Here is a 13,786-nt window from a genome sequence, read left to right on the forward strand (position 1 = left end):
GATGCCCTTTTGGGAATCATTCGCTTTTCAAGTACACAAAATAAATAAAGAATACCTTTGGCACCAGATGTCAAATAGGGCTGACAGAAATGATTTTGGCATGGAACCGTATATCACTGCTCTCTACATCACATTATTGGAAGAAAACCTAGGTTTTGCCGATTTCAGCGTTCTTATTGGTGGATTATGGTATCAAGGTAGATGCAAATGAACCTTTTGGAACAGCAGGATTTTTGATCCAAAAAAGGAAGGCATAAACTTTTCCTCCTGCCCCCAAAATACCACGGGAAAGGCGAGGGTCAGCCCGCCTTTGTTTCCTGTCTAACAAAGGAGCAGTGCCCTCTGGGCCCCTGTGACCTCATCTCTCCTCTCGATCCCCGTGTATTTGCTTGAACAGTTAACATCTCTTCACCAATTCTCTATGGAAAGCGTCACCAACTGGTTGAGCCTCGCATTAAAACTCGAGTTTAAAATGTAATCAATACATTTTGCAATCTATCTTTCGTGTTTTTTCGAATAGTTTTTATCAGGGCTTTAAGTGAGCCGGGTCTCAGCGGTGCTGAGCACCAGCAGTTTTTAGGTCGAGGGACCATCCGGTCTGCCGAAGGCAGAACCGGAAGTCCGGAGATTTAATGTTTTGGAGAACAGGGGCTTGAACCCGCCCCTCTTCTCTCCTCTTCTCCATTGGCTGGCCTCTTGAATGCTGGCCAGCCATTGGAGAAGAGGATTGTCTCTCCGAACAGGCCCCGTCCTTTTCGGATTCGGGGGCGTTTTTTTTGCTACTTTTCAAATTGTGGCAGCCCGGCCCTTTTTTCGCTGGTGGGCGTGTTTGTTTGTTTTTTTTTTTTTTTGCATCCGAAGGTTCGGCCATTTCGTGCGCAGCGGGACTGGGAACGGAGCAGCTGTAGCTGGGGCTGTAACAGTCCTTCGCTCGCAGTATCACAAAGCCGTCCCTGCTTAAAGGCTAATATATGTAACTTTAGTTAACCATTAAGAGTTTTGACTTTTGGGAATCCCAGACATCGTTTTTCTTTCAAATGCCTTATATTTGCTACAATGGTTAAGAAAGTGTTTTTGATCTCTATAAGATCCACGATCTGTTGTTTGCAGATGCTACGAACCGATTTTCAGGAATGTGTGTAGCTTCAAGACAGATTTCAACTGTAGTCACAACATATTTTTTGGACATTGTCGTTGCTGTCGGTATTCACGTTTTCTCCAGGCTTTCTTCCATGTCTATGATGAGTGTAGTTCCAATTTTCGCGCATGATCGACGACGAGTCAGTTGGTGAATCATGGCGGCCTGCGCTGCTCGGCGCTGCCTTACTGTACTATCACGGTACAGGGCCCGAGGCATTGGGGTCCTGGGAACGGAGCTGAAGGGGCCCCCATGACCCCCGGAGACTTCTGTGTGGCTGCGGTCTGCAGCCGGAGCGTGGCTTCAGTTCTAGGTATGGAGTAAGAATATAGGGAATTCGTCAGACCATAGTGGATATTTTTCAGTATTTTCTGATTCCATACTGTGATGTGTTTGGAGGTCCTCAGCCCCTCATGTTAAAATGGTGTCATTTGTTCACTTCCAAATGTTTAGTTCTGTTGTGTGTTTACGTCCCTCCACAGTTAGAGGATCAACCTGGGAAAGGGGTGGATGGGGTCCTTTATCAGAGGGTGAGAGCCAGAGACCTCCTCCCTCCACCCACCCTCGGTCTCTCGTCGCTACCGGACCCCGCTCCCGCCTCGCTCGAACACCCAAATTCACCTTGGGCCGAGGGAACTAGAGTGGGGCAGGGGTGGGGGCAGTGCAGCCATTGCTTTGTTGGGTCGCCTTATTGTGCGCACTGAGGGCCTCTCCTTGCCTCTGCTGTGGGGGAACCCCTCCCCTTCCCATGTGCCCTGGTCTGAGCTCAGCCATGATCCGGCCACAGCCTGCTGCGGCCCTTGTTCGATGCGCCTTCCTGCGAAGTATCCGTCACACCCACCCCCTGCGTCTGTTATTTTGGGTTTCTAATCTCGAACACTGGCGCCCCCGGAAACCCCACGAGCGCCATGAATCCACAACCCTCCCTCCCCAGAGAAACCTGCAACCTGGGGCTCCATCTTCGCAGAGTGGGACCGGGGCTCAGACGTCTTGCGTACATAAATCATCGAGTGCAGCATAAGGAGAAAGTAAACATTAGCCACGCACCTCCATTGTTTGCCACTGCAAGATGGCTTTATGTGTTTCGTATGTTTGCAGTCACCCACAACCCGTGAGCCCTTGTGGCAGCATCGTCTCCCCCACACAGTATTGTATCAGAGCACCAGCCGTTCTGTACCTTGACAAAGGGTATATTTAAAACGACTCTAAACGTGGCTGGGATAAACATGATGTGGCGCTCGCAGCAGTGTTCTGGTTGTACTCCCTGCTTTAGGTATTGTTTCCACCGCTGCACCATGTTTTGACCTGCCTATGTTTCCAGTCAGACTGGATCAGCGCGTATATCATTCCATACTTGTGTACTACGGGTCTGGCAGAAACATTATACAAGTCTTGTGTTGTGCCCACTACAGTCCTCCAAGGTGTCTACCTGTCTGCTCCTGATGTGTGCTGCTGTTGTGACTGTTGGTAAATTGTGTGCAAATATAACACTGAAGCTAAAATACAGACGAGAGGTTTCATCCACATTTGATCGTTTTGAGTCCAGAGTGGCCACCAAAACAGAACTGCGCTGGGGTTGTACAAGGCTAGTTTTTGATGTAAAATAGCCCTTCTGCGGTGGGTTGTTCTGGTTCATGGACTTTGCTCCTGTGCTCTCGAAGAAGGTGGGATATTTCACGCCTTTAAGTTAGAGGTTGTAAACGGAGGATATTGTTACTTGGACATACTCTGCAGCTCGAACCTAATTGGCAGCCTGCTTGTGAAGGCGCCTTCGTGCTTATGTAACATTTACAGGCTCAAGTCAAGAAGTGAAATGGAGTTTTGCTTCCCTGCTTGTAGCAGTCCTGAAGTAAGACACTTGATCTACACGAGTCTGTGAAGAGGAATGTCTGTCGCTTGGATTTGTATTCTATTAACTCTAGGAATTAATACATGTACCCGAAAATGTTCCCCAAGGACTTACACGAGCTGCAGTAAATATTCTCTACACATTTCCAGATCACACACTTTGTATTTTTCTAGTTATATTAATTCTTTTTTTTATAGGGCGTACTTTATCCCTAGATGTGTTACATCCCTCCTTCGTTGAGAGCCACGCTACTTAACTCACGCATACATATACAAAGGCATATTTGGAGTGTCTTCGTGTGCTGTAGCAACTGTTGTTGATGATGTAGTTAGTAAGTTACAGCTTATGTTGAGCAGTGATGAGGTCATATTCCGATTCTTACATTTGCCTGTTTGTAATTGTACTAATATTTGAGTAGCTTGCATGATAGAATGTGTTGGTCTATTAGTGGTAAGTGGTTTGAAGCTACATACTCAGGACACGCTGTAGTGCTTGAGGAGTAGTGATTTTTTTTTAGATAGTTCTTCAAATAGGAGAAGGATGGCGCTTCCATACGTGTGGAGCAACGCCTGAGACAGTGATGGTACCGCACCTCTTGTGTAGTGTTGGTACGTAAGTAGTGTTGTGACGTCAGATGCCTATACATGGGCTGAGTGGGCTTGATGTAGAATGTTGTATGGGAGCTGTGGAATTAGGATGTTTGTGGGGTGTTGATATAGGGCTGGGTGACGGTGGGAAGTAAATGAAGTGCCAAAGAGGATGGAGCCGCAACAAGAGTTGTGATGCTGTAAGGCAAGGCCCTGATATGAAATAAACAGCTCGTGTCTGAGTGGCTCCAGACTCCTGTGTTTAGTCCCTTCCCTCTGAGCAGAGCATGGGTCTTGTTTGAGCCCGCAAGGGATCTTGTAACAGTTTTGTGTTCGGTAACGGGGTATGTTTAGCTTTAGAGCTGTGGAGACCATGAACACGGTTCATGGTCCAAGTTTAAGGATACAGATTACAAACCTACCTTAAATATAAAAATATTTTTCCTGGGTGATAAGAATTAAAATTGAACAAGGATGGTTGAATTTCTCCACGAGGGTTTCCCACTCGGTACAACTGGACATGCCGAAAAGCCCCTACGTCAGCAAAGTTGCAGATTCACAGTTTACGGCAGAACACCTGGAAACCAGCGACTGATGGAGGTGTCGAGTAAAATTTGTGAACTCCCAAAATGCCTAAATCTACACACAGGAAAAATATATGCCTGTTTATGTAGTTTGTTACAGCTGAGGTGTCCACCATAGGTTACCTAGTAGGTAGATGTTGAGCATTAGGGACTGAGCAGGTTACCAGTTGAGGCATCTCCCCTAAAAGGAGTTTCCTGCTTCGTGGGATTGAGAAACCAATCTCTAAAATTAATGTCTCCTTCACCTAGAACGAAGGGACCTTCAGTCCTCGCTCCTGTATTTGGGTGTATGTGGGTGGCTCTATTTGTGTGTGGGTTGCTCTATGTGAGTGGCTCTGTGGGTGGCTCGGTGTGTGTGGGTGGCTTTGTGTGTGGCTCTGTGTGGGTGCAAATGTAATAGGTCTCGCATTTGAGAGTGATTAAGCTATTGACATTGTAAATAACAATGCCGTTTCTTTAAATTTTTTAAGAACAAAAACATAAACAAAAATAATGTCATGAGCAATTCCAATAGCTTTAACTTTAACAATGCCAAGACCATTGCATTGTAAATGCTTGTTTGAAGGAGGCCTCGAAACGGGTCACTATCAAGCTCTGTTTTGTGCCCTGGACACAGTGACAGCAGGCACGGATGTGCACATGGATGTGCGCTGCTCACACTGCTTACTTCTTATTAGTGGAGAAGTTCCAGCATGAAGTCATGCCAGGTGAGCGTTGTAGAGGAAGGGAAATCCTTTAAAGAGTCACTTTCTCTCTGGATTACCCTTCTCTTTTTGAAACTCAGGAGCATCAACATTGTCGTGGTGTCACCAGAGCTTTAACTGGAAGCTTTTTAAATATTAAATACAAGCCATAGTCGCTGATTATTTATCTTATGCAACTAACAACCATTGACATAGCCAATAGTCCTGACTTGTAGGTTTGATGTTACTTGTTGTATCATATATCTGGATGCATTGACAGAAACAGCAAAATACAAGTTGGGCAGCACACTATGCTAAGGACAGATTTTTAACTTACGTGTTGTTAAGCCACGCCCTTAATTACATTGACTACGCCCCTTTGAGAGCCCTGCCCCCCAAGTGTTTTCATCCCACTTAAAGCCCTGTTATTTAGGTCTCACCTGACCCAGCGCATGCGCTGGTCTGGCGAGACTTTTTGTGAGGGCTTAAAAAAATGCTACCAAGGCCGGCCTAGAGCTTGAGTGCATGTGCATGGGCGCGCGCCGCACTTGATCGCGATTGCGATCACTTTCACTTTCGCGGCCACACGACAGCTGTACTTGTCTTGTACTGAGTCAGTTATGCACCACTCGCGTTTCTTGTTAACTCCAGGTCTAGGGGTTTATTGCGAAAGCGTGAATGACAGAAAACATTCTGACTTTTCATCCAAAGTCAACAACGTGCAGCACGCGGAGTCCGTCCCCTGAGACACTAATAAATAAAGTCCTTCCCATGTTCGATCTGAATTCTCAAGCACGGCCATCCTGCCCGCCTTCTGCAACTCATTATCGGCCTTTACCCGGCGGTTAATTTACTTCCTCAAAACCACTTCTGGCAACAAGGGGTCACGCAGCGGGACGGGAGGGCGGAAATGTAAGGTTCTGACCAGGAGCAAAAACCGCCATACTCCCCCACCCACACTAGCATATCCTGCTGAGAAACATTAGCTCTTTTGTGCTACGGTTTTTCAGGTTCTTTTATCGCACTGCTTTGGAGCATGGGTGTGATCACAACGACGATGTACATATTGCATAGTTTCTAAACTCAGTAAAGTGCTCTTGAAACTGTAATTTAATGCGTAGTACCAATTTAGGAATGCGGGTTTTAAAATAAATAATCTTATCTGTGACCCTGACTTCCGTATAGTTTATCTGTTTTTTTGTGAGTGCAGTATTTACATAGCACGACCTCGGCCCAAAGGCACTGGGGCGCTTTACATGAGCACAACAATACATTACACAGATTTATTAGCTTGAAGCCGGCTGGCCAGCCCAGCTGTCGGGGTGCAAAGACATATTGGGGACATTCGGAAAGCTTCCTTAGGAGTGCATCCCTCCCATTGCTTACCCCTAGCTTTTTGTTTTGTCACACACAGTTGCTTTCTTTCTATTAGCTGGCTCTATTGTTTTATCTCGCCCAGCATCTCTTTGTCCCTCCCATAAAGTATAACCTCTTTACCGCCTCTCTGATTAACTTCTTTGTTTCTTCCATGAGTGCTTTGCTTTTCAGGAACTCTTTTTTTTTTTTGCCTGAAGCACTTTAGGAGAGTGTATGTTTTATTGAGCTGTCTCCCTTAGCTGCTTCTACGTAGCTCCACCCTGCTCCATGTCACTCCCAAACACAGTGTGGTGTGCTTCTCCCCATGCTTCAAACCAAGGGAGTAGCAGGAAAATGTAAATACCCCCCACTTAAAACCAAAGCTCTGATGGCACCAAGCGTGCGATGCAGGTGAACCCAAACCTCCATAGAAGAGCTCTCTCGTCACTTCTATTCAATCATCTAGCAGTCATCATTTTACCCTTCATCTATCTGCTGATTTCCACCATTCTATCATCAATTCATGCTTTTATCCTTCATGCAGTCTTTCACTATTCCATCCATCCATTGGCAATTCCATCCATTTATCCATCTGTTCATACATCTACCTTCTATGCATGCAACTATCCATCCATCCATTATGTGACATACTCATCCATCAATAATGCCTTTCAGCCATCAAGTGTTCCTTTTATCTATCTATTTAGCCATCCATCATCCACTATCCGTTCAGATTTCTATTTAGTTTGCCATCCACTCTGCCATTCTTTCATCCACCTATCTACACATCCTTTCACTCACTCATCCACCCACCCAGCCCTACACCCACTCATCCACACGTTTCCCCCACTCATCCACCCATTCGTTAACCCACTCATCCATCCATCGTTTCACACATCTATCCTTTCACACACCCATCCATCCTTTCACCCATTCATCCACCCTTTCACACTACTATCCTTTTCACCTATTCATCCACTCATCCATCCATCTTTTCACCCTGCATCCACTGTACACCTTTCTCTCCCTTTCCCAGCAACCCACCATTCTTTTTTCTTTTAGTTAATTATGATCTTGATAGAGCGCCATGTGATTCTGAGATTTGTAGGGGTGCATCATATTCACTGTTAGTCGGCACCCGCATATAATCGATGTATGTTTAGAAGCGTCATAGAAATGTATTTGCTATAATCGTTTAACATAGAAGTGTTAGACGTGTAATAACGTTTTGCGAAGTTTAACGTTGCAAGTTATCGTGAATGTATTTAGTATAATGTAGATGATTAGTTTTCACAAATTAATGTAATGGATTAAATGTGTGCCGCGTTAGAATTTAAAAGTAGGTTGCTTATTTACAAGATGATCATGTTGAATTAATGCTTAGAATGTGATTTCGTAGTGTGTTTAAATTTGCTAGGCCTAACTGCATATGTGGAAGAGAAGGCCTGTTCATTTCTTATTTTAGCTATGTTTTATAAGCCGACAGGGATTTCTTGGTTAAGGCTTGAGTTGCAGTGAAATGTAAAACTTCAAGATGCGAAGAGCTTTCCTTTTCGTTCCCATGTTTCTGTTGCAGGTGCAAGGACATTTAGCTCGTTAGTGAGAATAAGTCTTTGTTTTAGGAGTTGAGATACGGTGAGAAGTCCACAGGGGAGTGCATTGGAATGTGCAACTGTAACTCTTAGTATGGAAGGTGCCTGGGACCCAAGGTCAAGCTAACGGACGATGGAAGATGAACAGCTCTGGATGGAAATTTACCGGAGGAAGACCTGGCTGAAGAGGTGTGCCGAAGGGCGTGTTCTGCGATTCTGGAGTTTTGTATTAGGGACAGTCTCCCGTGGGTTGAGCAGATGAGGTTTAGGTGGGAAGCTAGAAGGAGCATCAAAGATCGAGCTCTCACTAAGTGAAGACTTCTTAGGAAGTTTCACTCCTGACACCTTTTTCATGATTCTCTGATTTGGGAGGGAATGCTAAGTAGGGATGCCACTTTAGAATAGAGTAGGGACAGAAATGTTTTGACTAATGATTCCAAAAATTGATATCAGTATAACGATTCTTTATTTGATGCTTTTTGAATCTGTAATTCTTTTTATTTTTAGTCGAATGCGAATCCTTTGGAGGTTGGCTTTTGTATTAGTGCCCATTTATCTTTTGTGCCTTGTATTGAGGTGCCTTTATGTTCAGATGTTTTTGCTCATAATAAAATCTCGGAAACTTTAGATTCTGGGTCCTCTATCCTTTAATGATGTCAAATTGCGGTAGATATATTCTGATAATTGTGTTTACTCCCTCTACGCTATTTGGCAAGTAAAAAGATCCTGGCGACCTGAGGGGGTTCTTGTAGAAAATTGGTTAGACAAGAATCCGGCACTATCAATCTCATATCTGCCAAGTTGCAGATAAGAGGCCAATAAAACCCCCCCACCCCCGCTATAGCTGCTGAAGGGGGGGTGGAGTCACTACGCCCCTACTTCAAACATATCTGCATACCCGCAGTTTTACGGTGGAAAGCAGCCCTGCAAGGAGGGCACAAGCTCAGACTGAAGAGCTGGCGTTGCTCTATTGCTTGTTGCCCACGTCTCTTGCTTTTTTTTTTGTAAATCCTTTTAAATCAAGACAATTCACTTCTTATTTACGTTTTTAGGTCGAGTATTCAAGACCTCTTGTATATACTTTAGTATATACCTTTATATACTTATATGTATATGTACTTTGTGGGCTCTGGAAATCAGCCCTAGGACTTGTCTGCTTCCTCTTAAGGCCGTTTTTCTGTTCAAATGCCTCTATTTAACTGTCTTGATAGAAAACGACCAAACGAGGTCAGTAAAATACCAAAATCACTTTAGCAGATCCCGGTCCATAGAAATTGTCTTCCACAAGCACCCTGTAGACAATAATATTTTTTTCAAATCTTGTATTTTCAGTGATATGACCACCGAAAGCCCAGATTTTATATTATAAACAGAGCTTTGAACTATACTATTTCCCGCTGAAAGGCAATATTTCTCTCCATGTGTTCCCATACCTGGCGTGTCACACAGTTTGGTGCTTACTTTCCCTCCATATTAAAGAACAGTAGATGTTTCAGCACCCAGGCTAATGTGCTGCATAGCTAAATACATATAAGGTCCCAAAGCGAGACCGATTGCATTGCAAATGTTTGTTATTATATTTGGCATACATCTCTTTGGACCTTCAGCACATTCCTGTCCGGTGTGTCACCTCAGTGCTGCAGAGTGCAAAGCCACGCCCCCTAACGGATGACAGATCTTCATCACCCACTCGCTGTACACTTTTACTCTGTGCTAGGCAAGGTAAGCTGGAGAATGGGAGTTTCTTATATTTCTGCTTTTTTGTGGCTCTGGACTCTGGCTCACACTAAGCAGACAGACGTAAATATGAGGTACAGGGACTTTACAGGAACTTCCTGTAAGTGAGTACCTGTCAGTGGCTACCTGCATTGCATTTTGCATCAGATACATGTTTTAGAATGTTCTTGTGCTACATCCAGACATTCTAATTAGTATGGCCAATGTTTTCCTTTTAGGGGGGGGCACAACCAGAATTTCTCATAAATACGCCTGCTTTCAGATGGGTTGTGCCAGCATTTCTATTTTATCAGGTACTCGTAATTACTCTCCAGCGTATGTATATTTTTTAACAACACCTTTAACTGGAATGTTTTGCGCCAAAGAATCTTATTTCATCAGAACAAGTCCAACATGCTCTCTCTTTTTCAGAAAAACTGGGATTTTGAACCGTGGTTTCAAAACTTCAACCATTTTCCTTGCTCAAAGCAAACATGGGTTGAAATGGAGCTACAAAAACTGATGTAGGTGAAGCAAACGAGAGCCTCTGGATTTTGTTTCATTCTGTTTTGTAGGGGGCACAAGAGAGCAATCTACCAAATCCCACTAGCTCATTTCTAATTATTCTGTAATTTTCACTACAAAACCAGAACACCCCGTGCTGTTTTAAGATGGAGAAAAAAGACTACATTTTCATGCTCAAAACAGTCTTTCCGCTCCCGTTTTTCTTTTTTTCTTACAACAGTATCCGCAACCAGTTTGTGACACAAGGTACACACATACATGCCTTCTTTCGTAAACGAGTAACCACAAGGTTGATCGGATTCACATTCCTTTATAGCTCGAACCGCGAGAACTATTTTTTAGCAGCTACACAACCGTAAAATTATGTTTCGGTTTCAAAGATACCTGCAGTGATTCATCCTTTATGAGCCTTTTAATGGTTTATTATACCGACCAACTTGAACAGTAACTTTTTCTGCTGATTGACCTGCCCTTGAACACTGCAGTACAAACATGGCCTCAACTTTACTGGTGCAGAGAGGGGTGTGGTCACTGAACTAGAGGGAGACTGTGTTTGGAAAGAGTTGGCACTTCGAGGGGTCCAAGGAAGTGAACGCATGAAATATTTCAGTTAACGCACCTGGAGAGGAATAGCATGGCCTCCGAGAAAAGAAAGTACCCATACATTAACCTTAGACTCCCTCACTTAGGAGCGACAGTAGAAAAACCACACAACATCTCCTTACAATACGGAGAGGATCACACGTTGCGCCTGTGACGAGGACAACACAAATGCCACCTGGTTTCGGCTGCATGAGGGAAGTGCACCACTAATGTCCATACTATGGATACCACTAAAAGCTGGTTGCATGATTGTTCTCATTTGGCCCTCTGTACCATGTTTTTTAATCTTCTTGAGTTGGGCTAGGCAATGAAAGAACATCTGTGATTCATGTTCTCTTAGAAAAGGTGGACAATACGGACTTCTGTCAGGACATTTCCTATAAAAATGCAATCTGATATGGACACAGTCTGTACATGACAGGGAAGGTCTGACTGACTCTTCACCAAGTTTACCACTCATTCTGAAGCGCCAATCTGCCAGTACATCTGAGAATCTAACTATAGGCCTGTGCTCCACTGCATGCGAGCTACAATATTTTGTGTTATTTATTCTCCTTCAACTCAAAGTCTTGAGACTTGGAGAGCAGTATCGAGTTGGTTTAGAGGGCAAACTCTTCCGCATTTTGTGCCACTGGTACGCAACAAGGTTCCATTCTTGCGTCAAAAGATGCCCGACTGTAGGGTGGACTAAGGCGCAGAGGCATCACTGCTATCTGGAAAAAGATAAATAGTATATTGTCCATTCAGTACAAAATCATAATCCTCGTCCCCTTTTTTCCCGCCTAAATCCTGTGGTTTTGTAGGGAAGCTAACTCTGTCTCCAGCCACCGTTCTATCAGTATCTGTGATTCCAGGAAGCCTATCTGTTTATCTTTACTGACCCCATAAAGATTTGCTTCTAGGAAGCTGCAATTACGCATCGAGACATCTACAACACTGTGCCATCCCTGCTAACTGAAAGTTTGAATCGACCATTTTTATAGCATATGCCCAGAATTTTCTCTTGACACTTTAAATACGATGTGTTGTTATCACACAACTCAATTGTACCCTTTTATGAACCTCAGGACGATCAAAGGCTGAGAGTGCTTTGCTGACTTCAGAAGCTGTTATTTGCAGATTTCACCCAGCTCCCAGTGGCAAGTGCTTAACCAGGGGAGATCTTTAACAGAATAAAACTGGGATTCCTATACTGGCATTAAGGAAATTTAGAACTCAACAATCTATTTCCTTCAAGCACCAACGGCATGGGTTGCCCACAATTCCGGGGTACATGGGTAGGCAGACAGTACAAAGCCACTATGTATGACCTACCAAAATTACTTTGTCGTCGCTCCCTCAAGTTCCCTAGAAATCCTACATCACTTGTCAACAGAAACCAGTTCAGCAGGTCACCAAGGCTCCATCATCCTTTACTTACCTCCAAGAACCAGTGGATGAAGGTAAACTGGGAGGTATCTCAAGGGTCCACCCTCTCGCCACTGGTCTTCACTATTTACATGGGACAGGCTGCTTTATGTATTCCTGGCCAACCATGATAACAAAACTTACTAGTATGTCAAAGCATACTTCCAAGCCACTGTGAGAGTCAGCTTGCTGACTTACCCATCATCTCCTTGTTCTAGTCAAGAGCATTCTACGGGCAATTGACCAAGTCACAAAGTCTTAATGTACAACCACGTGATCTCAAACTGGCAGAACTAAACAAACCTCCCCATCAAGCCTGCAACATCATCTTCAAGATCTGTTGCATCTGCTACAAGGCAGCAAATACCAACACACTACTCTACATGGCCAAATACACACAGAGGGAAAGAGGTAGTTTCAGCACTGAAAGCTTTCATTTCAGTCAATGCACTGGCATCACACTAGGTCCTTCTTTTCCTGCATGATAAACAACATCCCGGTCTCTTTCATACCGAGTATGAGATAATCATTCAGTTCTGGCTCCCTTGTTTTTGGTGCTTCTCAGTTTTCTATTTTAAAGAGAGAAAGCAAAACTACAAGTACCAGGATGCACAGAGAAAATACTACTGGCTGGGTTAGTCAAATCCAAATTAGCACACATTGAGTTTTCTGTATGAACTGCTCTATAAACTTATACAATATTTATAATAGCAGAAGTGAATTGCATAATAATAATAATGTTGTCGGGGGGGGGGGGGGGGGGGGGGGGAATGCCGGTGCGACTGCCAGCAGGTACACACAAAATTAGTCTTGATGTGAACAAAGCCACTGTATCTTACCAGCCCGCCTGCTTTGGCAGATTCTGTAAATTCAACATCTGGCTTGTCTGGTATTAGGAATGGAGGGACATTGAAACTAAGGAAATGCAGAGAAGGAAACAATTGGGGAAGCGGATACTCTGAAAGGAAAGACTGCAATTCGAAAGACCGGTTGGAAAGGATTTTTGCGGAGGTAAAGAAAGGTATGTGCAGTTCTGTGGGAAGGTAATTGCAGTTTGGCGGGACATGGCGGGGAAATGTACTTGCCTGCTTTAGATCTTTGTCTCTCTGAAGCCGAGGATCGATCGTCCACGGCGGCCTGGAAAGGATGAATAGATGCGACTGGGAGCGATCCCTTTCATAAAAGCCCAGGAGCTGGAGGTAAACTTGGACTTCAGACTTCCTTATCACCACAGGACTTTTCCATTCAAGCACAGACAAACAGGAGCAGATGAAATCCAATTTCCGCAGGATGTGAGTCGAGGGTCGGCAATGTCGTGCCCAGTGTCATCCAGGGCAGGAACATTGGGTCACCGCTTCCAGTCACCGGAAGGAGACAAGCTGACGTCAACAGATGACTCACCTTGGAAGGTGCACTGACCTCTCTACTCCTCACACCTCTCAGTCGTTATGCCAATCCCCCCTAAACTCTCTGTTGTCTAACCTTCCGAACGCCTAGTAATGTATACTGATGGACTAAAACCTCCTAAAAACATAATAAAATTGTCGGAGATTGCACTAGGACCTATTCCTCCCCTGCCCTAAATCTCATATGATATCCTCCCCACATCCAAGAACCTCCCCTCAGCTGCTGCTCTGGCCGCACCAACGGACCCTTCCTCTGTTAGCCCCACTAGCAGCGGACCAGCCTGTATCTCCGTGCACCTATGTACACTCACTTCTTTCCAAGTGCTTGTAGCGATGTAGA

At 44.5% G+C, this 13,786-nt stretch overlaps 1 protein-coding gene across 1 annotated transcript in view; it reads right to left on the bottom strand.

Moving 5' to 3' along the window:
* LOC146856380 (retinol dehydrogenase 7-like) overlaps window positions 1–13,421 on the bottom strand; it is a 54,818-nt gene extending 41,397 nt beyond the window's left edge. Inside the window, exon 1 of the mRNA XM_085654498.1 lies at window positions 13,126–13,421. The gene's annotated coding sequence lies outside the window, so the exon portion shown is untranslated. The remainder of the gene's footprint in view (window positions 1–13,125) is intronic.
* Between the last annotated feature and the right edge of the window lie 365 nt (window positions 13,422–13,786).

The sequence above is a fragment of the Triturus cristatus genome, chromosome 4_1, assembly GCF_964204655.1.
Source record: "Triturus cristatus chromosome 4_1, aTriCri1.1, whole genome shotgun sequence".
In the NCBI taxonomy this organism is placed as follows: Eukaryota; Metazoa; Chordata; class Amphibia; order Caudata; family Salamandridae; genus Triturus; species Triturus cristatus.